Source organism: Thermobia domestica, chromosome 16, assembly GCF_964235325.1.
Source record: "Thermobia domestica chromosome 16, izTheDome1.hap1.1, whole genome shotgun sequence".
NCBI classification, from domain to species: Eukaryota; Metazoa; Arthropoda; class Insecta; order Zygentoma; family Lepismatidae; genus Thermobia; species Thermobia domestica.
Genome location: NC_137469.1, coordinates 11,840,724 through 11,868,534, shown reverse-complemented (window position 1 = coordinate 11,868,534; position 27,811 = coordinate 11,840,724). Strand labels below are relative to the sequence as shown.

General features: G+C 37.6%; 1 protein-coding gene across 1 annotated transcript in view; it reads left to right on the top strand.

Annotated features, from left to right (window-relative positions):
• Positions 1-27,811, top strand: part of LOC145672417 (uncharacterized) — a 572,617-nt gene that overhangs the window by 456,431 nt on the left and 88,375 nt on the right. The gene's annotated exons all lie outside the window — the stretch shown is intronic.

Genomic DNA, 27,811 nt, shown 5'->3' with positions numbered 1-27,811 from the left:
TTTTTAAAAACGTTTTGTATACCATATTGAGATGTATACTAGTTTATTTCTAAATGTTACAAGTGCAGTATGATTGGCACCTTAAAAATCGTCTGGATTTCGTTATCTGAAATATACGAGGGGGTATCAAAAACTTCGTGCAATCACTTAGAAGAAATTTACATAAACATACATCTGGAGAACTCTAACACTGTGATGGCATTGTCCTTCTCTACGTAGTCACCATCCCTGGCGACACATTTTTGCTGCGGGTCTTCCGTAAACCTGTTGTGTAAATGTCTGCAGTTTGGCTTTGAAACCACAGTTCAACTTCAGAAATGAATTCATGCCTAGTGTCAAAATGGTGTCCTCTCAGTAGACGCTTCATTTCTAGAAAGAGCAAGAAAGAAATCACTCGGTGCTAGGTACGGTGAGTATGGGGATCGTTAGCATGGTTAACATACAAGGATCTAAATCTAAAATGCATGTCTGAAAGGGTTCATAGTTTATCCATTTTCTAGGAGATTGCACAGACTTTTGGATGCCCCATCGTACTAAGAAAGAGCAAGTAGTATTGATAAGAGAAAGCAATGGCGTTAAGATTTCATATTGTGAAGAGCATCGAATTTACGTAAATTACTTAGCATGCTTACGTAAGCGTGCGAATATCAAGAGAACAAATTAAAATTGTCATTGTTGCGTTGAAGTAATATTGAATTGACTTTAATGTAGTTGTTTGGTACTCTGCTGTCTTCATTAATAAGAGTCTGTATATTTTTTCTAATAACCGTCTTCCAACTTCACTACACCAAAATTAAACTACCGCTAATTTTAGAGTTTTTCTGTAATATCTTCAAAACAAATAAAAATATTCAAAAATCGGAAACGTAGTGAACTAGACAATACGATTTTGTATGTGATACCTCTACCACAATTCACCTACTGCATTTGGTATACCGCTATGTACAGAACCCGCCAAAACGGCTAAATCTATCTACAGTTGCAAATTGATAGTAGATAGATGAGTTGTGATAACAGTATCACATGCAAAAATCGTATTGTCTAATTCACTACGTTTCTGCTTTTCGAATATTATTTGTTTTCAAGATATTAAAGAAAAACTGTAAAATTAGCGGTAGTTTAATTTCGCTGTAGTGAAGACCCTTAAGACATTAGTCTCGGTACGTACAGGATAAATATAGTAGTATAACAGACTAGTAAAAACAATGTGGATAAACGTGAAGTACATGGAAATGATAAAACTTCGTTTTCTAGAAACATGCTGTAACGTACCTACTACCTCACTACTTAGTCTTCGCTATTGTTACTGGGAGAGGGGGTATAAAATTCTCCCTCCATTTTATTTACTATAATAAATGGCAGGTTTTATTGGGAAGGTAGCGCATAAAAATCCCTATATTACTTTAGTAGTGGAATCGAACACAATTTTCTACAATAAGCAATTAGGATGGCTCTTATCTTCGCATTCATCTATCCGTAAAATATAGGTATATTCTAGGATACAGAAGTGAAACTCCATGATTATAATGAAATAAGGATTTATGAAAATCTTAACTGCATCAAAATTATGAACAAGAAACAATTAACCAACTGAATATCTGTATTGGACCTTACATACTGCCTTAAGGGGTTTAGACTACATTGATTAATCATAAGCAAATGGTCCAATAACCAAAATAAATAATTAATTCCAACTAATCAGTTTGAAGATTCCGAATCCTAGACATCAAATATAGCTGGATACGACAATATATAATATATCTCACCAATATACTGATAGCACATTAACAACTCACTTTTCCCTATATATGCCACTATCAATTAGACCTTTCAGACTACTTTAACTATTTATCTCCGAAAATTTAAACCACTTCACTTTTTTAAAAAAACAAAACTATTTGAAAAATACACTTATCTTTTCCAACTTTTGTTAATATTTCAATATAATATTCAATTGTTCATATATTCCAGACTAAACCATTCGTAACAATCGGAATTATAACGACGTACATTCGATAATAACTTGGAAAATTGACGTATTACATGAACTATTCCTATAGTTTTCAGTAAACTTTTTCCCAGTTTGGCTTTCAGAATGATTATGACGCTATCGCATGTAAAACGCTATAAGTGCAAAATAATTCTACCGGTCGCCGCTAATGGCGCCACTAGTGCTTAACAGCTGACAAGTTTCCTTTTTTTTTTTTTTTTGGAATCCTAAATTAAAGTAACTCATTACAATGCGCAAATCCTGTAGTTTTTGGATTTAACGTACAATCCAATGTAATATCCTGTAGCAAACGTAGAACTGAAAACGTATGTTTTATACGTACTTTCCGTATAAGTGTCCCGAATAAGCGTACTTTCCGTATAAGTGTCCCGAATAAACGTACTTTCCGTATAAGTGTCCCGAATAAACGTACTTTCCGTATAAGTGTCCCGAATAAACGTACTTTCCGTATAAGTGTCCCGAATAAACGTACTTTCCGTATAAGTGTCCCGAATAAACGTACTTTCCGTATGAAAGAAAGAACTGTATGTAGGCGGTACAGATCTCACACACAGATCGACGTATATAACATACAGCTTACATACCTATGTAACATACGTATACGTATGTAATATACGGGAGACTGTTAGATGTCAAACATCCTGCATCTGCATGATGTAACATCCAAGCGGCAAAAAAGGCAGTATGTATGTAGGATATGCATAACGTATGTTCCGTACAGATTTCCGTAGTAAACATAAGGATCCCGTAGATTTGTACAATATACCGCTGTCCGGATAACGGATTTTTCTCAGTGTAGGATGGTTTGTAGGATGGTTTCCTTAAATACAGGTCCCATCTTCGAATTGTGGTTATTGTTGCAAATAGTTAATAATTCTAGAATAAATTGCCCTCTCAAGTTGTTAACTGAAAATTTCTTGAATAAACAAACCGATAGTGTGGATTTCAATTTGAAATTTAGACTTAATATTTTTTTTGTTTCCTCATTATTTAAAAAAAAATACATTGTTTCTTGTTGTCCAAGGAAATAAATAGGTAGTGGAGCCGAGCTGGCTCAATGGTAGAGCGTTCACCTCTGGTGCATAGGGTCCCTGGTTCGATCCCAGCTTGCGGCAAGTGGACAAACGCCGTGTGCGTGGGTTTTTCTAGGGGTTTTCCCGTTCTTTCGCACTTTATTAATTCCATCATTTGATTGATTTCTCATCATAACCGTCTCCTTTAGCGTAGGCGACAAGATCGTGGGACGTAAAACTGCAAGATTTCATTTCATTTCATTAAACAAATAAATACGCTTTTGTACTTAATAATATTAAGCTTTTCTTAAAAGTCCCTTTTTGTAGTTGATTAAATGAGGTTAAGAACCCTTGTTAAAATTTCGTCTCGTGTTCAGAATCCATAGAAAACAGATACCAAAGAAAATGATATAGATATATTTTCTCCGATTCTTGAGTCTTCGTTTTCGTGTGTAATTAGTGAGAATTTTGTTGTTCGGAGAGACGTATCTCGACGAAAGAAAGGGGCGGGGGGCGGGAATAAGATTTTAAACGAGAGAGTATAAAGAGGTTAACGAAGCTCTTTTTATGTGCAGGACTGTTACCATTTTGAAGACGTTTTTGTGTGTGCTGCTGTGTGGTTATAAAGATTTTCTCTCATGTGCTCCTTTTGTCGAAAAGCACAAACAAACGAGAAGAAAATCTTCCTTTTGTAACTTCGAAATCAAAACTCTTTTCTCTCTCTCTCTCTCTCTCTCTCTCTCTCTCTTTCTGTACAGATTATTACAGAGTTTCTATTCATCTCGTCTCCATACTCTTGTCTGTGCAGCAGTTTCTCCTTATTTCGGTTCCAAAATCCTTCTAATGAAATGGTAGAAAATACCTTTAGCCCTACTTCCTTTCTCGGTGTCGACACGGAGAAATTGAAGTTAAATATATCGGTTTAGGACTTTTTATCGTTTAAAAGGTAACGCCCTTTCATTGTGGAGGGGAGGGGAGTCTATTTCTTGGCATTTGAAGTCAGAAAAGGAAGAAAACACTAGAAAAATATATATTTCGGAAACTTCTTTATTTGTCACCATCTTTACCTTCTAACTTTATATCTTTAAATAAAAAGAAAGAAAAGTGCTTTTTTGTCCTGTGCAAGTCAGTTTTTGTTTCTATATCTTCTCTCAAAAAGTTTTTTTTTTTTGTTATTATTTTATTTTTCTTTTACAACTTTCGAGAAGAGCTTTTCTTCTGTTTTCCAGGTATCAAATATCACGTGGCGCCATCTCTCGTTATCTTTTACATACAAGCTAAGCTTCTTTTCCGTCTTTTTCAACGGAAAATAATAATAGAAAAACAGAAACTTGTTTCTCTTTCTCGGTTCCTTATACCCACCTACCTACTACCTTTATTCATTGTCACTTCTTGTCGTTTTCCATTTAGTGTTTTCTGATACCGCGAGATGTCACTGCTGTTGCTGAGTTTCATTCTCCACTTCCGTTTCTTTTTTCAAAGATGTTTTCTCCACGTGTAACGTGTCAATTGTGACGTTACCTGTAACAATGAGGCTTTTCTTTTCGTAAAGCAAATATGAAGGACATTTCTTAATGGAATCACATAATATCCCTTCCGTGTAGATAGCATATCTTGTTTCTCCCTGATTGTCACTCCGATAACAAAACAAGGAAAATGTTAGCAAGCAGTATATTGTCTAATACGCAAAAATGTCTCTTTTCATTCTCTGCTGGATGCCACTCTTCCGAAGTATCATCTTAGGTAACGCATCATTTTCTTCTAAAGAAGATAATGGATAAAATTTGTTTTCTAAGGTACTTTCGAGTAAAGTTTGTTATGTGGTGGTTTTTGTCTAAATAAACTTACAATTAGTATTTATGTTACGCGCTTTTGAACAAAAAATGAAATGAAATTTTTCAGTTTTACGTCCCACAGTTATGCCGGTTAGGCTAAAAGAGACGGGTGATTATGAGAAATGAATGAAAATGGTGGAATGAAGAAAGTGGGAGGAAACGGGAAAAACCCCTAGAAAACCCACGAGCACGGTGTTTGTCCACCACAAAGTCCACACGACACTAGTTGGGATCGAACCAAGGACCCCAATCACTGGAGGTGAACGCTCTACCACTGAGCCCTCGCGCCCCCAGTTTTGAACAAGACTGGTAAAGTATTGGTAATATTCACATCAAGAACTGGATTTGAATATAAGTAGCTTAAAATATGCATTGGAGCGAAAACAAGTAGCAGCGTGTATACCAGGGGAAGAAGTTTGGTTTATATTGCATGATATTTTCACTTAATGGCGACACTGTAGTCTAGTGATGAGAGCGTTGGATTAATGTCCGCGTGGTCCCTGGTTCGATTTCCGGTCGGTGTTTCCCTAATTTTCGGCGTCCACATCCACCCATCGTCGTGTGGCAAACTGGGGAGTCACGTGAATAAAAGACGTGACAGGTACTAGGACTAGAAAGCTCCCTTATACGCCGGGTGACTTGGTGTGCTCACCACGCTCTTCATTGCTAGGTTGAACATAGTTCCAACCAATCGCTAACAGATGGCGTGGATGGGCTCAGGACCACGAATCGGATCGTTACGCCAAGTGGTTTCGTTTGGTTTGGGATATTTTCTCAATTAATAGTGAATCCAGTACCATTTTAAGTTGAGAGTTAGAGTGGTTTGGGATATTTTCTCAATTAATAGTGAATCCAGTACCATTTTAAGTTGAGAGTTAGAGTGGTTTGGGATATTTTCTCAATTAATAGTGAATCCAGTACCATTTTAAGTTGAGAGTTAGAGTGGTTTGGGGTATTTTCTCAATTAATAGTGAATCCAGTACCATTTTAAGTTGAGAGTTAGAGTGGTTTGGGATATTTTCTCAATTAATAGTGAATCCAGTACCATTTTAAGTTGAGAGTTAGAGTGGTTTGGGGTATTTTCTCAATTAATAGTGAATCCAGTACCATTTTAAGTTGAGAGTTAGAGTGGTTTGGGATATTTTCTCAATTAATAGTGAATCCAGTACCATTTTAAGTTGAGAGTTAGAGTGGTTTGGGATATTTTCTCAATTAATAGTGAATCCAGTACCATTTTAAGTTGAGAGTTAGAGTGGTTTGGGATATTTTCTCAATTAATAGTGAATCCAGTACCATTTTAAGTTGAGAGTTAAAGTGGTTTGGGATATTTTCTCAATTAATAGTGAATCCAGTACCATTTTAAGTTGAGAGTTAGAGTGGTTTGGGATATTTTCTCAATTAATAGTGAATCCAGTACCATTTTAAGTTGAGAGTTAGAGTGGTTTGGGATATTTTCTCAATTAATAGTGAATCCAGTACCATTTAAGTTGAGAGTTAGAGTGGTTTGGGATATTTTCTCAATTAATAGTGAATCCAGTACCATTTTAAGTTGAGAGTTAGAGTGGTTTGGGATATTTTCTCAATTAATAGTGAATCCAGTACCATTTTAAGTTGAGAGTTAGAGTGGTTTGGGATATTTTCTCAATTAATAGTGAATCCAGTACCATTTTAAGTTGAGAGTTATAGTAGTTTGGGATATTTTCTCAATTAATAGTGAATCCAGTACCATTTTAAGTTGAGAGTTAGAGTGGTTTGGGATATTTTCTAAATTAATAGTGAATCCAGTACCATTTTAAGTTGAGAGTTAGAGTGGTTTGGGATATTTTCTCAATTAATAGTGAATCCAGTACCATTTTAAGTTGAGAGTTATAGTAGTTTGGGATATTTTCTCAATTAATAGTGAATCCAGTACCATTTTAAGTTGAGAGTTAGAGTGGTTTGGGATATTTTCTAAATTAATAGTGAATCCAGTACCATTTTAAGTTGAGAGTTAGAGTGGTTTGGGATATTTTCTCAATTAATAGTGAATCCAGTACCATTTTAAGTTAAGAGTTAGAGTGGTTTGGGATATTTTCTCAATTAACAGTGAATCCAGTACCATTTTAAGTTGAGAGTTAGAGTGGTTTGGGATATTTTCTCAATTAATAGTGAATCCAGTACCATTTTAAGTTGAGAGTTAGAGTGGTTTGGGATATTTTCTCAATTAATAGTGAATCCAGTACCATTTTAAGTTGAGAGTTAGAGTGGTTTGGGATATTTTCTCAATTAATAGTGAATCCAGTACCATTTTAAGTTGAGAGTTAGAGTGGTTTGGGATATTTTCTCAATTAACAGTGAATCCAGTACCATTTTAAGTTGAGAGTTAGAGTGGTTTGGGATATTTTCTCAATTAATAGTGAATCCAGTACCATTTTAAGTTGAGAGTTAGAGTGGTTTGGGATATTTTCTCAATTAATAGTGAATCCAGTACCATTTTAAGTTGAGAGTTAGAGTGGTTTGGGATATTTTCTCAATTAATAGTGAATCCAGTACCATTTTAAGTTGAGAGTTAGAGACGAAGTGTATTCTTGGGTCGTGTAATCGATTGCAGGAGACCGCTTTTCGCCATTTATTACAATTTTTGGTCTATAATGGTCAACGGTATAAAACAAAAAATGGTCGATTTCTACCATTTGCGATGGACCGTTCACCTCCATCTACGAACACGATTCCTGACCTTTGATCCATTACATCCTGGCCAAAACTGATGGTGATCCATCATCAAGTAGTGCTTAAGATTTTTGTCTCATGGACGTGGGAAGGGAACAGACGATCACATGATAACTATATATAAAGAAATTTTGATAACTTAAACTCCTTAAGAATTGTTTTCTCAGATGCTTTTGGATATAGTTTGTTATATGGTGGTGTTATATATACACCTCCAAACATGTATAATTAGCGTTAAATATTTCTTGAGCACAACTGATAGTGTATTGGTAATATTTAAATAAGGGACTAAGTCGGAAAGTAGCACCTATCTGGAACTTAAAACCAAATATTGCAGAGAGGGAAAGAGAATATAAAGGTTGGTTCAAAAGTGTGCAACGGCGTAGAATTTTGAAATCAAAGCCTGTATCTGTTACATCGGAGAAGAGATAAACATGGCAGGATATATGAAGTGAACGAAGAAACCAAACGGAAAATAGTATTGCATTGCACCCAATTGTTCCCATTTACGAATTTTCACTCATATCCAACATAGCGGTTTCCGAAGTGGCCTCCGATATCCTTGTGTACCTTCTCTCCTTTCATATGTTATACTCTCAGGCTTTAATATCACATTTACTGTACTATTCATATTTTGTTTGGAATACTTTTGGGCCATACTGTACTTGCAACAAAACTCACACGGTTGACTTAATTATACTTTAGAGCTCCTTGGTGGCTAAGCGGTTACTGTACGCGCTTTTGGCGTGGGAGACCCAGGTTCGATTCCCGGCGGGAGCCCATGTGTTTCGGACCCCACGTTAATCAGTAGGTCCCCTCTCATATAGCCTAGCTGCTGAAAGGGACGTTAAACTCAAAATCCACTCAACTCATTAATTATATGAAATCCTGAGGTGTTTCAAAAATAGCATTGCTGATTGATTGGTTGATGTATCAATGAGAAGTGATCTAGGTAGGACTTTGTTGACAAGTCCGTACATCAGATGGCAGCAGTAATCATGCTGCAACATGTTTTCACCGTGTTATCAGCGGAAAATAGGGACGGAACATGTGCAAAGGTGGTTTCATGGCGTAAAATAGTGGAACACAAAGGGTTAAACCATTTTTATTGTTCTAAAGTTGGTCGTACAAGAAGGGTAGATATTTAAATGTATAAAGAAGCCATTGTGAACTCTATATATAAATATGAGATAAGTAGATCTAAAGATAAGGTCTGGAGAGAAGAATGCATGAGAGGTGTTTGAATCAAAGCTTTAACAGAGAACAAATAAAAAAAATACGGTCTTTTTTTTTTTTGGTTTTGTTGAATTTGAACTCTTGTGCGGAATACACAATGACTAAACACGTGCTAGAAGAGGAGGGGAGAGAAGCAACTAACGGTTTCTTTGTAACCAACCTTGCAGCTCAGCCTATCCATCCAACCTCTGCATCGAATGATGGAACGAAAAGGTTAGTAATCTCATTATGTCAGGGTTTCCTTTGGTGAATCGTCATTTTCATTCAGCGACCGCAGACACTAGGTAATGAAATCGGGTCCTAACCCATCAGCGCCACAGAATTAGGATTCTTTGCTTCTTTTCTCTCTTTTATTTCCGACAGAAAAGGAAAAAAAAATTAGAACGAACATAATATAGCTAGAAGTTTGTTCTTTCGTTTTTTTTTTTTTTTTCCTATTTCAAAGCTTCTTGGTGTGTCGTGAGTGAAACGAGGAGGCTTTATTATCACCTTTTCTTACTCTCCCTCTTGTATCAATCTGCTTCGAAAGGAACTTGATGTAAGAAATAGTAATGAAGTAAAATTCTTACAAAAAGTTTTCTTTTTTTTATCACTTCTTTCTTTTGATTGATTTTATAATGATTCTGCCGGATTCTTCCCAAAGAATCGATAAAAGTTACCAGTTCTAAGGAACAAAATACCTCAGTGACAAAGGCCTCACCTCTTCTCCAAAAAGCGCCTGGTTCAATCCCCAGCAACTTTTATAGTAGCTTGTCCCTTTTCAGAACTATTCTCTTTCCAGCCTTAGAAAAAAGTAGATGTAAACAAACCCACCTGACTACCAGTTTGCTGATGACCAGTGATTGGTTGTTGGTCTCAGTGCATAAGTATCCTACCGCAATATAATCCCTACTAAAATAATAATTTCAAATAAAAATAACTGAATTTATCCTACATTTTGTGATAATAAGCGCAATATATGAAATATTTAACAACAGATGTAGCTTTATTTCAACCTCACCCGTATCTGGACATATAGTATTTACTGCGCATGCGTATGCGTTCACGCGCCTTCCCCACTCATTTAAAATCATTGTAGAATGCAGAATTTTATGGCGAGAATGTGTGACAATAATCCATGTTTGTCTCGTGTTATAAAACACAAAAGAGGACAACAGGAATAGAGACAATCTCCTTTATATAAGGATTTAAGAAAATATATATCTCCAACATAGCAGTAGTCAGTCTCAGTGCATTAATTATTTACCAACAAACTGTAGCCTTATAGTCTGGAAATTATGCAACGACAGTAAGTAAGCAGACGATCTTGCTGTTCACGTCTCTCGCTGCCGAAGCACATGTGAGCCGCGTAGTAATTCATTTCGCTTTGTTTACGTCTACTTTGTTCTAAGGCTGGAAAGACTTTAGGAAATATCAACATACTCTCATGTAATGCATTGCAATGGTACATACTAAACAAACTTCCCCAGCCGTATGCAGGTAGAATTCCGAACCTAAACTACCTACATACTGTTTTGTGATTACATCCAACACGTTCTACTGAATTTCGCTAGAAGTGGCGCTTACCATTGCGTTCTCCCGAGCCACTCATATAAACCAATGAAACGCGGGAAACTTTATTCAGTGTAAATGTAGAGGGCACACTCATGCGCAGTCGCGATTTTTTTCCCGCTCGCAAAGAGCGTCAGTCGCGGGCAGTCGACCAATGAGAAGACGTGTAGTTAGCCGTCGTCGGATTTCAGTTTTTTTTTTATGACAGAAACACTTGAGCAGCGATATTCCATCAAATTTTGCCAAAACTTCTCAAGCGGAAACCATTTAATCGGATCAGTACATTGAAATTTGAACGAGAATTTGAGCATGAGAAGAGTGTCCGCGAAATTTGATTTAGGCTTTCATCGCCAATCACAACATTCTTGTGTGTCGTCAGGCTGCCTACTCACCTGACATAGCTCCGTGTGGCTTTTGGTTATTTCTCAAGACGAAAATGCTACTAAAAGGGACCCGATTTGAGTCTAGACAAGTCACCATTCGGAATACGACGGTACGGTTGCTCGCCCCCCCCCCCCAAAAAAAACTGCGTTCCAGAAGTGTTCCCAACAATAGCGGGAGCGCTGGAAGAAGTGTGTGCTGGATACGGACAAAATCTCGCGGCTGAAACATCGCCGCCCAAAATCTCGCTGGCCAGAACCTCGCGGGACAAAATCTCGCCGGGCCAAAACCTCGCGTGGCCAAAACCTCGCGGGACAAAATCTCGCTGGGCCAAAACCTCGCGTGGCCAAAATCTCGCCGCCTAAAACCTCGCGGGCCAAAATCTCGCCGGGCCAAAACCTCGCAACCCAAAATCTCGCCACCCAAAACATCGCGTGGCCAAAACCTCGCCGCGAATGAAACTTTTCTTTAAAATTACCCAATGAGTTTCTTAATATGCAATTCCACATTACAAATAATAATAATAATAATAATAATAATAATAATAATAATAATAATAATAATAATAATAATAATAATAATAATAATAATAAGATACAAAACATCGTGTGCGTGGGCTTTCTCGGGTTATTCCCCTTTCTTTATTCGATCATTACCTTCATTCTGGTCATCTACGTCTCCTTTAACCTACAGGACATAATCCAGGGACGTCGTAAAAAACTCATATATTATATCATACTTTCATAAATATTATTAGATTTTTGTTAAAATTTTAAGTTTGTGGATGTTCCAAAGTTCACGAAACTAACCCCGTTAGTTGTCATTACTTTCCTTATGCAGACTTTCTTTCCCTATAACCAGTTTAAAAACATCCTGTCGCCCTACCTTCACATTGAAATCCTCTAATACAGAAATAGAATTTTCATATGGTATCGCGGGACTTGGTCAAATACCCGTGATACTTCTTCTGAAACAGCGTCTTTTATACCGTCATCCTTATCATCTGTTGGAACATTTACATTATGGTCAGGAGAGATTTTGGGTATGGCGATATTTTGGGGCGCGAGGTTTTGGAAGACGAGATTTTGCCCAGGCGAGATTTTGTCCCGCGAGGTTTTGGGCGGCGAGGTTTTGGCCAGGCGAGGTTTCGGCCCGGCGAGATTTTGGGCCACGAGGTTTTGGGAGGCGAGGTTTTGGCCAGACGAGATTTTGGTCCGCGAGGTTTTGTATCCAAACCAGTGTGTGCATTACCAAGGAGACCACTTTGAAGGGAATTAGTGTTTCGGATTGGATTGGATTTTGAGTTTAGTATCCTTTTCAGCAGAGAGGCTATATGAGACAGAGACCTACTGATTAACGTGGAATCCGAACCACATGAGCACCCGCCGGATTTCCAAATCAATAAATATGGTTTTGCCAACCAAAGATTCGATACATTTGAAACATCTCGTATATACAGAGTGTCTGAAAAGTTCCCTGACATAGGGTAACTCTGTTACTATCAGAGCTACAACAAAATGTGAGAGGGAAACCGTCTCCAAGACCTGGGTCCACAACATAAATGAATGAAGTAACTGTCTGTTATGCTAACGTGTCGATGGCCAGCCCCTATTGTGAATGAGGGCATGTCACCATACTCTTACAAAATTTATCCATCTCTCGTCCCGTCCTTCCCTCCCTCAGCCTCCGGTAAATAGCAACGTTGCGTTTTCATTTAAGATCGGGCGCGTAAAGAGAGTACAGTCCAAACGACTCGTCCGATTAAAAAAAAAAAATCTTAACTTTAGATTTTAAACATCATATTTGGAGACGGTTTCCCCTCTTACATTTTACTGTAACTCTGATCATAACGGAGTTACCCTATGTCAGGAGACTTTTGAGACATATAGTCGCTGACGCTGTCGCCTTAGTACGATCCGTCTGGAGTTTAATTTACAGTGAAGACATTCGTTCGGAAAATCTAACAGTTTTTTTCAGACTAGCGATCCTGAGTGAGGTTTTTCTGGATTTTCCTCAATTACACTAAGTAAATGCCGGTATGGTACGTAACATACAGATCCCAGGCCACTTCTTTCCTTCCCTTTGCCCTGTTCTCCCTGGACAGTGTGCTCGCCAAAGGACGTCATCCCTCATACATGATGGACTTTAAGACCATACATGCCGGTAATAATCAGTAATATGTGGGTGTAATAAATAAAGTGAATATCCGATAATGTTCTTTGTAGAACACAAACAATTTGTGTAAATAGGGTGAAGTTTAGATTGTTCAGGAAAAAAAGAAACGGTGAACTCTTGATTTCTTTCCACGCATATTTTAAACTTCATTCAAGCGCACATATTACTTACAGGTGAATATGTGCATCGCTATTAGGTGCGTGTCACAGTTAGGAGCAATTACTGAATAATAAATAGAAATTTCTGCTTAACAATGCACAGTTTTCACAGGCAGTAAATAAATAAATAAATAAAACCAGCAAAATAAGAATGTCAGTCAACGGCATAAAAGAATCATTTGCCCTTATTTTCTCGAAAACTGCACATCAGAATTTACTGTTTACCCTCGGACATTAGATCCCTCGACACTTCTGCGCATGACAGAAGTAGAAGAGTCCATTACAAAAAAAAAAAAAAAAAAATGGGTATGGACAACAAGTGTTTGTTTTCTGGTCTGGGAGCGAGATAAAGCAGGTTGGAAGTTTAAACATAGTTGCCAGCCTACGTAAATTGGTTCCAGGCCAGCAGCACAGGCGATGATGTCACGCAGTGAACAGAGCCCGCGCACTTTAAATAGAATCTAGCATTGTGTTTTAGAGGTTTCGATATTCGGTTGATTGCGCCAGCAACTCGCGGGAGGACTTAAGTTATTGTCTCTCTCTACAGTACACATACGTTTGTCCTTGTGCATTTTACTGTATTTTTCTAGTTCTTTCTCTTACCTGTTTCGTGTTTATGCTTGCGTGAGCGCGCGTGTGTGTGTATGTGTACGTGCATCGTTTTGTGTACATTTTATTATGATAGACCCAATACCGTCAACCAGTGATAGTAAAATCTTAAACAAAATATTGTGCTTATCCTCTCCTCCAAATTTTGAGTTCCTTGTTTTTTGGTTTGTTTGTTTGTTTGTTTGTTTGTTTTTTCATCTAGTACCGTAGATTCCCAGTCATGCCATACGGACAATAATCACTAATTATCGTGCTTTCAGTGATGTAGGCCCACCTTGATTTCATTCTCATATTATTATTTATAAAATCTTATCAGGTATAGATTTACTGTGCCGTGTTGGTAACGATGTTTTTTACCGCGGACGCGAATAACCAACACCTTCTTTCCTCTTCTGTCTTTTTACACTTCTTTCCTTTCATTAAGATAGACTCTCCTTGGCACACTGCGAACTAGAGGTCTCAGCCGAATGGGCAAACATTACCCGTAAACAGTGGCGTATTTAGGGGGGAAGGGGCTTCCGAGCTTAAGCTTCCCCCCAGAAATCTTACTTACTATAGTAAATTATATGAAATATCTTGCAGAATTTTCACATCTTCAGGCAAAGCCCCCCCCCCGAAAATGAGCAAAGCCCCTCCCGAAACAAAATCGTAAATACGCCACTGCCCGTAAATATCTCATTTTGTTCAGCTTGATTTGGTCTATCAATTGACATGTGTCCTGTCTTCGAACAAGATAACAAGTAAAAACTGAAGTGTAAGAGTTATTCATGATTTATGAGCTGTATCTCATTAACCATAACGTGGATAGTAGTGTAGCAATTAAAAGATTAATTAGTGTGTACACCACTCTTAGTTTCATTTTAATTGGCGGCGTGGTTAACGTACAGCGTCAGTTTATAGTTTTCTTTTTTTTTAAAAAAAAAATCAGTTTTTTCTTGATCTCGAAAACTAAGCACAAGGATTTCCCTATATCATTTTTTTTATTAGCTTAAAAGCAAGTGGTTGATTACATGTCTTGCCTTAAGATATTTTCGTCCCGTTAATAATACTGCTCACTAAGTCCAAATGAAATGAAATATTTCAGTTGTTTGTCCAACGATTATAACCTTTAGGCTAAAGAAGACTATGATTAACGCAAGCAGGGGCGGATCCAGGACCGACTTCTGGGGGGGCGGTGGGTTGTCATACTGCTACTTTTAAGGGCTCCAAACTTTGGGATGGATTATATATATATATAAAATAAGAAAGCTTTCTCTTTTAGGGGGGCGATCGCCCCGATCGCCTCCCCCCTGGATCCGCCCCTGAACGCAAATGAATGTGAATAGAAGAATTGGTAGAATGAGACTGTGGGAGGAAACGAGAGTGCTCCGAGAAAACTCATGGACACGGTGTTTGCCAGCAAAACTTGCTTAGCCGGGAATCAAACCAGGGCCTTCACGCACCAGAGGTAAGCAGGCTATTACTAAGCCACTGTGTCTACGCTAGAGATCGGCACTGGCTCGGGCCGAGCCCCTGGGCCGGACTTGGGCCTACAAAACATACATCACTTAGGGCCACGCCGGGCTCGGGCCGTAAATATTTAAATATACAACCATATTTCTCGGGCCTAACTTTGTAAATATACTGTCCAACGATATATATTACACAGTTCTTTCTGGAGAACTTTTAAAGCGCAACTGCAAAATTAAAACTCTTATTGCTGTAAATAAAAATGCAATTTTGCGTTATTTATTAAGTTTCTGTAATTCGGGCTTATTTCTCGGGATCATTTGATTATCACACGAGCTCCTGCCGGGCTCGGGCCTAAATGCTAAAACATATTTCGAACTTGGGTCGGGGCTTCACATTACAAATTCACGAAATGGGCCGGGCCCGAACTAAAAATTCCGGCCCGTGCAGACCTCTAGCCGACACTGCACAAAACATACGAAGTACGAGATTTAAAACAAAAACAAAAAAACGAAACCTCTAAGTTATTGAGGTAAACATACACGTAATAAAAAGATCTAACTGCAACAGCACCTCGTACAAAGGGAAGGACACCTACTGATTTTCCTCGTGTGCATCAAGCGAATACAAATACAAAATTGTCTTTTTTCGGGGGGGGGGAGCGTACCATTGTGATCATGGTCACGCTTTCATCTTCAACAATCGCATTGTATTGAGCTCTGTGCGGACAAAGTGCCACCTTTTCACCGGGCACACAACTCACAAAAGAGAGTCTTGATTGGAATTCGAAATTGGGGAGAGAGAGAGAGAGGACACACTTTGTGTATCGGATTCGGAAAAGAAAAACCACTGCCAACACAAAGAGAAAAGCATTTGTACAAAAGCACATGAAAGGCGAAAGGAACACAAAATGAGTCCAGAAGTAACAGAAGTGAATGATGTTTCTTTCTGTCTTTTATTTAGCCTTGTAAACTAACAACAAACTCAAACCAACATACGGACACTTCAATACAGACTGAATCGAATATTTGCTAAGCAATTAGCCTGTGTTCTCAGTTTTTAGAAATATTTTTCTCATAACAAATACCTCCCCACCTATTACGCGTTACGTCACTTTTGCACACCATTTTATTTTGCTAATAATGCTCTGCTCTTGAATTCCCCGCGCATCTGCAAGTATAAACTTGCTGGAAGCACTGGCGCCAATCCTGGGGGAGTTGCAAAGTTTGTTTGGGTTCTCTAGAATCTAGGTATCTTTACTTGGATGTTTTCTTGGATATATGGCCATGAAACATACGTATCAGATTGCTCCCCACCCAGGGGGTAAAAGTGCAGGGGAACGCGTTGGACACCGTCATCCCACCTTTTCAGATCCACTTTTACTCCTGCCCCCACCCCCATAAAAGTATACAGAAATCGGCATCATTGGCTGGGAGTGTACAGTAGGGTTATGCTCGTTATAAGAGCTGTCCTCTAAACATATCGTAGGTGGGTAGATAACAGTGCAACCTTGAGGATAAAACGAATACCACGGTCACCCGCAGAGAGGGGCAAGAGGAGGCAGTTGCTCCCTTGAATTTTCGAAAGGGGTTCAGTTCTCTGACATACATGTCAGTATTTAATACATTTACTGTAGCAGAGGTAAAAGTAAGGGGGATAGCGGGTAGACGCCGTTCCCCTGCTTCCTAAAAATATCTATGGCATCCCTCCACTTCATAAGAAATTGCAACGGCCAAAGATAGGCATGGGGACGGCATGACGTCATGCGTCCCCTTATCTTTTCAGATCCACTTTTACTTCTGTACTGTAGTTAATAAAGTTAAGCCATTTGCATCAATAATAACTGTTTTACATGAAATGTTACGGGCATCAAACTAGAGGTCTGCACGTATTGTTTTTGCGAGTAAGAATAATTCGTTTTGGCGCGCGAGAGAGAAAATAGGTACAGATAGTTCGAAGTACCTATATGCTTTTCTACAGTGGTGTTATTCTAATGTTTTAACAACCGGTTCTCTCTCTCTATCTCTCTTTCTATATATATATATATATATATATATATATATATATATATATATATATATATATATATATATATATATATATATATATATATATAAAGAGAGTGAGAAAGAACAGAGAGAGATAATATATGGATAGGTAGATAGATAGGAACAAATCTCTTTTAGGAAACAAACCACACAAGGTAGACAAAAGCAAATTTTTACGGGATACCACAAGCAAAAGTAAAGAACTAAACATCCTTATATAAGATGGTGTGACGAAATTATGTAGCACTGTCAATATCTTGGAAACGAATTGTCCCAAAAAAAAAAAAAAAAGGTCAAAAAATATTGGAAAGACCTTCATCCAGCAGTGGATCGACAGTTCTTCATAATGGTTTCTATGCGTTTCAAATATAAATAACCCTCTCCACTACAATCATGTGAACCCAGTTTTCGTTCTTGATATCTGAGCATTTGAGATTAAGAAATAAATGCTTATATCTTGTTCTGAGAAATCTTATGTTTAACCCTGTAGCTGTAAGAATGTCTAAAACAAAGAGAGTTAAACTAAAATTTACCTGTTCTTGGGTATAACTGGCTAAAATTTACTGTTATGTCTGGGTATAACAAACGGTTCTGCGATCTCGAAATATTTTAACAACCAGTTCTAGCGAACCAGTGCGAACTGGCTGAATAGTACTAGTGAAATATGTATGTCCATATTTCGAAATTAATTTTTAATCAATATAAAATTTCAATGTAATGAACGCGCGATTAGTTTTCAACGAATAAAGATAACATTCACCGCTGAGAGTTCAGAAATAAGCTTAATCTATGTTACGGCACTGGATATATGCCTGTGTAATGCATTACGGCCTTATGAACTTGTATAAGAAACAGAATGTACTTAAAATGAGACGCGAACTATGCGAAACATTGGACTTTGAATCTAACTTGTTTGGTGATTCAACCCGAGACCACACAGAGGAAAGATGAGTGTAATACCTCCCACCACAATGCTCAAGAAGTTCGTGTTATAAGGTGTCAATTAAACACGGAGATGTGAAACGGTAATGAAGTATTTGAACAACTTGAAACAAAATATATTGTAATGATAATTTACCCTATTTGTTACGATAATGAACGTTATATTTTGTTTTTAAAATGACAGTCAAAGCAGAATGTATTGGATAATAAATGAGAAATTGTAAAATTTCAATTTCGGTACGATTAAATACATTCGTGCTGCTATGTGTTGCGTTATTCGTTAGGAGGTATTGAACTAATCTGATTCAAAGGAAGGAAATATACTACTGTATAGTACTGGCGTTAATTTAATAGAGTTTAATTGTGTAGGCAGTACTGAAGCTATGTGAGACAAAGTATTGCTGAAAGTGAAATATGGGTTACTATTAGGGTTTTATCCCAGTGCGATAATAGGTGAATATACGATAATCATTGTCTCCTTTAGCATAATCATGAGACGTTAAATTGAAATATTTGATATCATTTCAGCTTTTAAGAATAAAGTGTTTTTTTTTTTTTAAATATATATCGCTGGGGCAACAGTGGCTCAGTGGTAGAGCGTTCACCTCTGGTGCATGGGGCTCTTAGTTCGATCCAGCTCGCGCTAAGTGAGCTTTGTGATGGACAAACCCGTATGTGTGGTTTCCTCAGGGTTCTCCCGTTTCCTCCTACTTTCTTCATTCCATCATTTTATTTATTTCTCATCATCATCACAGTCTCCTTTAGCCTAGCCGGCATAAGTGTAGGACGTAACACTTAAAGATTTCAGTTTTTTTTTCATTTTTATATCACTGTTTAGTATCCATATATCTACATTAGAAACAGACAAGCACACACACACCATGTATATAAAGGTCAAAAATAATTCGTTTACTTGTTAGGTCATATATAGGTCATTTTCATTGAAACTAATTGAAGAGTAAAGTGACTTTTTTTTGGGGGGGGCAAAAAAATCATTCTTCTAACGTGTAATGGGTCTTAACTCGAAAGCACAAACATTGTCACGTTCATTTCAATATATATTTTTTTTATTTCATAACGTCAACCGTTGCCTCCATAAAAAGTAATAAAATATGTGGGAGGTAACACATGTTGTAATAGTTTTTTTTTTTTTTTTGTATACTATATATAGACGCTTCATGTGGCACGTACTGTTTATACGCCTTGTGGTGTCGCACAGATAACATTTCCAAAAAAAAACCGTACTAACTTACATGAAATAATAAATGAAATAAAAAAGTTTTTGTTGTTGTTTTTTTTTGTTTGTTGTTTTGTTTGTTTTTTTACCCGCTTGAGTTGTTTCAAACAATTTGTGTGAAGTAGTTTACCGACTGCGGCTAAATTCATTACAGAAGTCTCGCGAGCAAACGTGGAACCTTCTGAAAACGAGGATTACAGCTTAAAGTCTGATAGGGAGGGGTAGTAATATCGAGAAAGTAGAGGTGTTGGTGGTAGAATGACAGAATGACGTAAAGTGGCTCTCACAAGTCTCTTTTTTTTTGTTATTATTATTATTTTAGTTCTTTTTGAGACAACTGAAAATTAAAAAAAAAAAAAAAGTATCTCTCTGTAACCCTTTCCTTCAGTTTCTCCTCTCAGACAACCATTAACGTTAATGAAACGTCCAACTGCTACCAACGGGGATCATCCCCGTTTCATACCCTCCGCAGTTTGTTTTCAGGATTGGCTTTGTGAAAGAAAGGGTTGCCAAGTGATAACCACTTTCCAGTTGTAATGTACGGTGCTTGTCAATTTTAAAAAAAAATGAAAAATGATTTTTTTTTTAATTTAACGCCCCACGGTTATGTTCATTTAAGCTACGGGAGACGATGATGAAGACAAGTGAATGACGATGGACGAATTGGTGGAATGAGAAAGTAGGAGGAAACGGGAGTACCACGAGAAACCCCTTCGGAGAAGATGTCCACCACACACTTACTTCGCCGCGGATCGAACGTATGGCGCGGGGCCCATCGACACATTTCAAAGTTGAATATTACACGTGGTCGATAGCTTGGAGTAGGTTGCGGCCGGAGTATAGAAAGTGGATAGGATACCATTTCATAAGTATACTATAACAGTTAAAATAGACCCCCCTAGTACAAGATAATGTCAGATAACAATGAAATGTGTGTACAATCGTTGCACTTTAATGACTGACTTCATTTCGTAATAAATACGAACACAGAAAACACATTGTTCAACGCTCCAACGATGTCCATGATAACTTGTCATGGTATTCCTATAAAATGACATCTTATTCTCTTCCAACCTCCTAACCCGTAACCAGGGGCGGATCCAGGGAGTCGATCGGGGCAATCGCCCCCCCTTCCTCCAGAAGAGGAAACTTTCTTATTTTATATATATAAATGAAACCCATCCCAAAGTTTGGAGCCCTTAAAAGTAGCAGTATGACAACCCACCGCCCCCCCCCCCCAGAAGTCGGTCCTGGATCTGCCCCTGCCCGTAACCCACTCCAAGCTATCGCACCTGCGCAATGTTCAGCTTTGAAACGTGTCAGTCGGCTCCATGCCACCTTGTAGTAAATTGTATTAGTGTATGTGTGTGTGAAATGACAATTTCATTAGTAAAAATGAAAAATAAAATTAAAGTTACCAGGGAAAATTATTTTTTAAGAAAAGTCACCATTACTGATAAACTCTTGTCTAACATATCAATGGAGCTCCTTCGTGGCTATGCGGTTAACGAACGCGCCTTTGGCGTGGGAAACACGGGTTCGATGGTTGGCGGAAGCTTATGTGGATCGGATCGCACGTTATACTGCAAGTTCATGTCTCATATTGCCTCGCTACTGAAGGGACGCGAAACTAAACTTAAATAAAATTTAAAAAAAAAATATATATTTCAATCTTTTGATTCATTGCCCTTTTACAGGTTGTCTCAAAAGTAATGGCGGAAAATGAAACCACAGAAATGGCACCAACGGGCAGAAAATGGCACCAAAACAAGAAAGAAAGTTTACTCGTATATGATATATAGTCTCGAAGTGGACAGGGGCGGAGATAGACAGCTTCGAACGTGGGGGAGAGGAACTTCACACCTGCTTGCCGGAATAATGATAGGAGATAAGAAAGGGGTTCAAAAATACATAAAAATCATATCGACTTCACATGTTACATGCATGTTACAGAACTGCATCAGAGATTCTCCATACGTCATTTACGGATTCGCCGAATGTCTGTACGGGAGGTGTAATGAAACGATGCAGTAAGGATGGAAACGATACAGAAAAAGTGTTATCCATGGCACGATTGCACGCATATGTACAATGGGAGTCAAAGCAATGATCATTTAGCATGGCTGCATAATCTCAGGGACAGTGGAAAGTAGGATGCCAGGTAGAAACTTGCAGATAGAGGGTATAAATAAGAACAAGTGTCATGTAGTGAAATAACAGCCAGAATGCACAACGACGTACTATATTTGAAACGTAACATCTTACACAAAGTAGCACTACAAACTACTATGTCATAGATGCTATAAATAAACGTACCTACAAAAGATGTTCAAAGTGCTGTCCTCCCACATCTATGCAACGTTCTGATTGTGAGTTTCGAATGCATTCCATCACTTCCAGTTTGCTCCGTACCTGTTCACACGTATCTTCAATGGGGTTTTATAATTCGGCAAGTTCCTTTCCCTAAGTGTGAAGTTCTTTTTACCCCCACATTCGGAGCTATGTCCGCCCCTGTCCACTTTCGGGCTACATGTCATATAAACTTTTTTCCTTGTTTTGGTGCCAGAAATCAGAGGTTTCATTTTTTGCCATTACTTTTGGGACATTATATATATATATATATATATATATATATATATATATATATATATATATATATATATATATATATATATATATATATATATATACAAGGGCGGATCCAGGGGGCTATAGAGGCTATAGCCCCCCTTGACCCTCAGGTATACACTGGATAGAACGGACTTCAATCCAGTTTTACACTGGATAAAGCGGCAAACTATGGTTTAGCCCCTTCCTTGATCATATCCTGGATCCGCCACTGTATATATATATATATATATATATATATATATATATATATATATATATATATATATATATATATATATATATATATATATATGTGTGTGTGTGTGTGTGTGTGTGTGTGTGTATGTATGTATGTATGTGTGTGTGTAGTGTATGTATGTATGTATTCATCAGTTCATCAGTAAGAGACTGCATTTCTACATTGTTTTCTAATACGAGATTAGTACGCTATGAATCTCATCTTTTACTCGTCAAAATCTTACTAGTAATTTAAAACATGTTGAAAGATGTGGAAACAGTTATCACCTCGATTTAACATACGAGCATTGCTTTGAAATCTTCATCTAATTTGAGAACAATTTACTGAAAACACATTAGCTGTCGGTAAGTCATTAAAGTTGTCTTTTTCTGTTTTAAATATGGCAACTGTGAATTGGGAAGCGTTGAAAAGGGTGGAAACCAGAAAATGTAGTGCCCAACCCGAAAAAAAAAAAGTGGTGCTTTTGTCGGGGATTTTCAGGAGAGAGAGAGAATCGGAGCAAAAGGGTTGTTTTGAAGGGGAGAACAAAAGAATTAAAGCATTAAAAGGGGGTAGAGAAAGGGTGTTACAGTAGCTTCAATCCCTGTCTATAAATAGCTAGTAGAACGTACAGTAAAGCAAAAGCACAATGCAATAGATTCCAGACTCGACACTACACTGTGTGTGGTGTGAAAGCTGGTCTGCATAGATAGAAGAGTACCACAGGGGTCTGCTTTTTCGCCACCACGCAACTTAATGTCGAAATATGGATGTTTACCAATGCGGAGTCTATGTGTTTGTGTGTATGTGTGTTCAGGAGTATGAGTGTGAGATAGAGAGAAGAGTGGGGGGGGACTAGGGACTGATAATCCGGATCTATCTTTATGAGCAGCACACATGGTTTGTGGTGGTATTACCCATGTTAGACCGATAAATGAATCTTCGTAATGTGTATGTCGAACAAATGGGATGTGATAATATGTCAACAGTATTAAATTATGCTTCTTGTGGAGATAACTCATAATAAGCGCAAACGGAGGGAGACACATGTATTGATAAAAAACAATAAACAAGAAAAAACAAGCCACTTATTAAGTATGTGTCATCTCTTTGTTTAAAAATTACCTTTTTTTGTAACATTTGCAGAGCACAGTACATGGTTCTGTCATAAATAATATGATACATATATATACAGACATTTACTTCCGTTCTTTAATACCGTATGTGTAATTACACTTTTTAAAAACAAATAAGTCTGGATGGGCATGTGTGACACATTTCACTATTAACACTTGTCGTTCATAATTTATACGATCAGCTCCAAATACTTTTTTCTCCTCTTCGAACCGAGCTCGGTTTTCACAGAATTATCTTCTCATTTTGAGAGAGAGAGAAAAAAAAATGTTTTAACCCTTGTAAAATTATGGACTTTTAAATGAAATTTTAGACTGTACTTAGACAGTTGCTATATTTACCGTCCCCTCCCCCCTTGATTCAATGTTTGTATTTCATCGTCTTTAGATTGAAACAGGCCTTTGAATGATACCACACACACACGTCTCACGACCGCGAAATCCTGCAAAAAAATTATGTTTTAAAAAAATCTAAGAAATTTCTCGTAAAAGTTTTTTTTAGGGGGGCCTCTAAATCCAATATGAGGATAAATTATATTAAAATTTGTAAAATTGCCCCTAAAGTTAGACTAAATTTAGAGAAAAATCAGGATTTCGGGACGGGGGTTTCGAACATCCAGACCGCAACCCCTGCGTACGCCCCTGTCTTAACCCGCATGTTTGCCAACCTCGTTGACGTGCGCTTAGTAGGTATGACGATATTAAAGGTTTTATGAACCGAAGACAGAGTAAATATGGCTTTTGAGATCAAGGGCGCGCGAGAGAGGGTGTGTGTTTGTAAAAATAAGACATCCCCAATCTTAAATGCAAGAAGGATTATACAGCTCGTATTTAGAATGTAATTAAGTATTAGTAAATACAGTTGAATCACAGCACTTTTCTGTGTCAATATTGTGTAGCATTGATTTTAAGAACAATGATAGTGGTTTTCAATATACTTTAAAATATCTGTGACAGAGAGTAGACCTACATAACGTAAAGAAGTTAGTTTGGTTTGTCACAGTATGAGGAACATGTTAGAGTGTATCGAGGCTGGAAAGACAGGGAGAGAAGACTAATTAATGGATGACATGAAAAAAGGAAAATCGTACGTGAAGACGCAAAGATTATCGAAGACAGTGGAGCATGGAAGTTGCGGCAAGTCACTTGCCAATAATGGCAGAATATTTGTAATGATGATGATGACAGTGTACATAACGTCAAATTCAAGTCCTTTTTTTTAATGGCACAACACTGGAGAATGCCTTGCCGCTATTTACACGTCAACAATTCGAATTTTTCCTTCTCCATTACTCCCCACGCTAGAACTGTGATGTACTTAAGAAAGAATCCACGTCGTCTCTAATTTCCTGTTAGTTTATTTCTTTTTACCCTCCGTTTCCCACTCAAAAACTTTAATGTTCAACCTCCAGTTACTTCTCAACAATGCATTTCCGCTCAACCTCCATTCCCCACTCAAAAATTTTAGTGTTTCACCTTTAGTTATCTCTCTCAACAATGCATTTCCGCTCAACCTCCATTCCCCACCCAAAAACTTTAGTGTTCTTCCTTCAGTTACCTCTCTCAACAATGCATTTCCCTCAACCTCCATTCCCCACCCAAAAACTTTAGTGTTCTTCCTTCAGTTACCTCTCTCAACAATGCATTTCCCTCAACCTCCATTCCCCACTCAAAAACTTTAGTGTTACACCTTCAGTTACCTCTCTCAACAATGCATTTCCGCTCAACCTCCATTCCCCACCTAAAAACTTTAGTATTCCACCTTCAGTTACCTCTCTCAACAATGCATTTCCCTTCAACCTCCATTCCCCACTCAAAAATTTTAGTGTTCCATCTTCAGTTACCTCTTTCAACAATGCATTTCCCTTCGACCTCCACTCCCCACTCGAAAACTTTAATGTTCTGCCTCCAGTTACCTCTCAACAATGCATGTCCATCCACCTTCATTGTTCACTCAAAAACTTTCGTGTTGCCACGACAACTAATCTTTATTATAATTAAGATTTACTAATGGCGTGAGATTTTCTCAGTTAATATTGAAACCGGAAATAGCAGTAGACCTCCACCATTTCCTGTTTTAGTGGAGAGATTAGAGTCAAGATGAAACATATTCTTAGGACGTTTAATACACAGATCGCAGAAAACCATTCTTGCTATAGTTCCGTTTTTTACTCTATAGCGATCAATGTTAAATTCGGCATTGGTTGATTTCTCCTACTTCCGGTTTGAATAAAGGGTTAAGAGACAGTATGATATCTATTCTTAAAACGCTAAATCGATATTCTCACCCCCTCAAAAAAATCTTCTCGACATCTCTCATCATTTTTGCTCTATGTAGATCAATATTGAAACCGGAAATTGTAGTGGATCTCTAGCACTTCCGTTTTTTTAGTACACAGTCAAGGATGGAAATGTAATGTATTCTTGGGACACTTAAGTCCATTGCATGAAACCGCTTCTCGCTATCTATTACCGTTTTCGCTCTTTAGTAATCAACGTTAAAGCCAGCTGGAAAGAGGTGGATCTAGAAACTAAAAGCTGGGGGGAGCGAGAACTCAGACTATGATAGATATGTTATGAGTTTACCCTTTTTCATGGGTCCTGCTGAAGTTTCCAACTCTCTCCCAGTAGATATTATGGCTAGATTGGACATTGACATTATGGCTAGATTGGACATGGACATTATGGCTAGATTGGATATTATGGCTAGATTGGAAATGGACATTATGGCTAGATTGGACATTGACATTACGGCTAGATTGGACATGGACATTGTGGCTAGATTGGACATGGACATTATGGCTAGATTGGACATTGACATTATGGCTAGATTGGAAATGGACATTATGGCTAGATTGGACATTGACATTACGGCTAGATTGGATATTATGGCTAGATTGGATATTATGGTTAGATTGGATATTATGGCTAGATTGGACATTGACATTGTGGACCTCAAGTATTTTTTTACACATTGCATAACAGAAAAACTACAACTGAAACTATATCTAATGTTTTAAAAATTTTCCAATAAAGAATAAACGGGAATGCTTACTATAAACTTTCAGAAATCAATAAATAATAGTTTCAATTATTTTTGACCGGGCTAAATCCGCCACTACTTTTGGTGGATGGATCACCTTCATAAATAACCACTATTCCTAAATTTTGACCCCCTACATCCGGAGCTACATTAATGGTGATCCATCAAGTGTCTCTTCAGACTTTTCAATGAACTTTAAAAGTTCGTTATTAAATTCTCTATATCTTTGTGTGTATGTGTGTTTTGTTTGCGAATTTTTCAATTTTGAACCCTACATTCAGGGCCGTAACTTGTGGGAGGCAGGAGGGGCAACTGCCCCCCCGCCCAGGAAAGCTCTCGGCCGTTCGAGGGGGGCCCACTTTAAGACAAAATTTTCTTACTCCATACAGGGCACGGAACATGAAATTATAAATGAAGCATCACACAGGTTCACTACACTACATAAACAAAACAACACACAAAAGGTAAATGAAACAAAAATGAGTCGTGGGCCCACTTCAGTAAAAAAAAAAAAAAAAAAAACTAATTCGTGTGGCTTTCGCGATATTAGAGTTAGAAAAACAACTTTTTTCTAAGGGGCCCAAATATTAATGCTTCCCCCCCCTTCAGAAAAAATTACGGCACTGCCTACATTCCATAGAGCATCAAAAACTGTCTGGAACAAGTGATGAAATTTTTCGCGTCACTCTTACCGTTCCCGAGATATTGGCCAAAAAGAAAAAGTTCCGATTTTGGGAGTTTTAAGGAGCCATATCTCGGGAACCGTAAGTCATAGAGAGATGATATTTTGCGAATTTTTCAATTTTGAGCATGTCTCTTCGTAAAACAACAAATCGTAGAACGTTTTAACAGAATTCTTAAACAAAACACATGGAAAAAATTTAGTACTCAAGGAAAACATAAATGGATAGATGTATTACAAGAATTGTTTAATGAGTATAATAATAAAGTACACAGAACAATTGGCATAAAAATAGCAAAAGAGCAGTATCTAAAAATAGCAATATCTAACTCTTTGTTAAATATTAGTTCCGAGGGTGCTGATCTCAGAAGATCTGTTTTCTGGTCTGCAAATCATTTTCTCTTGTTGGCTACATTAAAAAACTTTAACTCTCGCTTTCCGACGTAATCACACCATCGTAAAACAACACCTTCCTGAATAAATTTCATTTTATTTTCATCTTGTTAACACACACAAAAAAAGATATTCTACTGTGTATAAAAGGGTTCTTCCACCCTTAGATGAGAAAAGATGAAGGAACTTACATATTGTATGATGGTGGGTGGTGGTGGTGCTACCTTCTTTTTGAAATTTAAAAAAAAAAAATCCTTGGAATACATTATTTATATTTGTAGTTGTTTCATTTTCTTCACTCTTGTGTATTCGTTTTCAGCTTGAAATGTAACCAAAATTATTCTCTTGATGCATAATT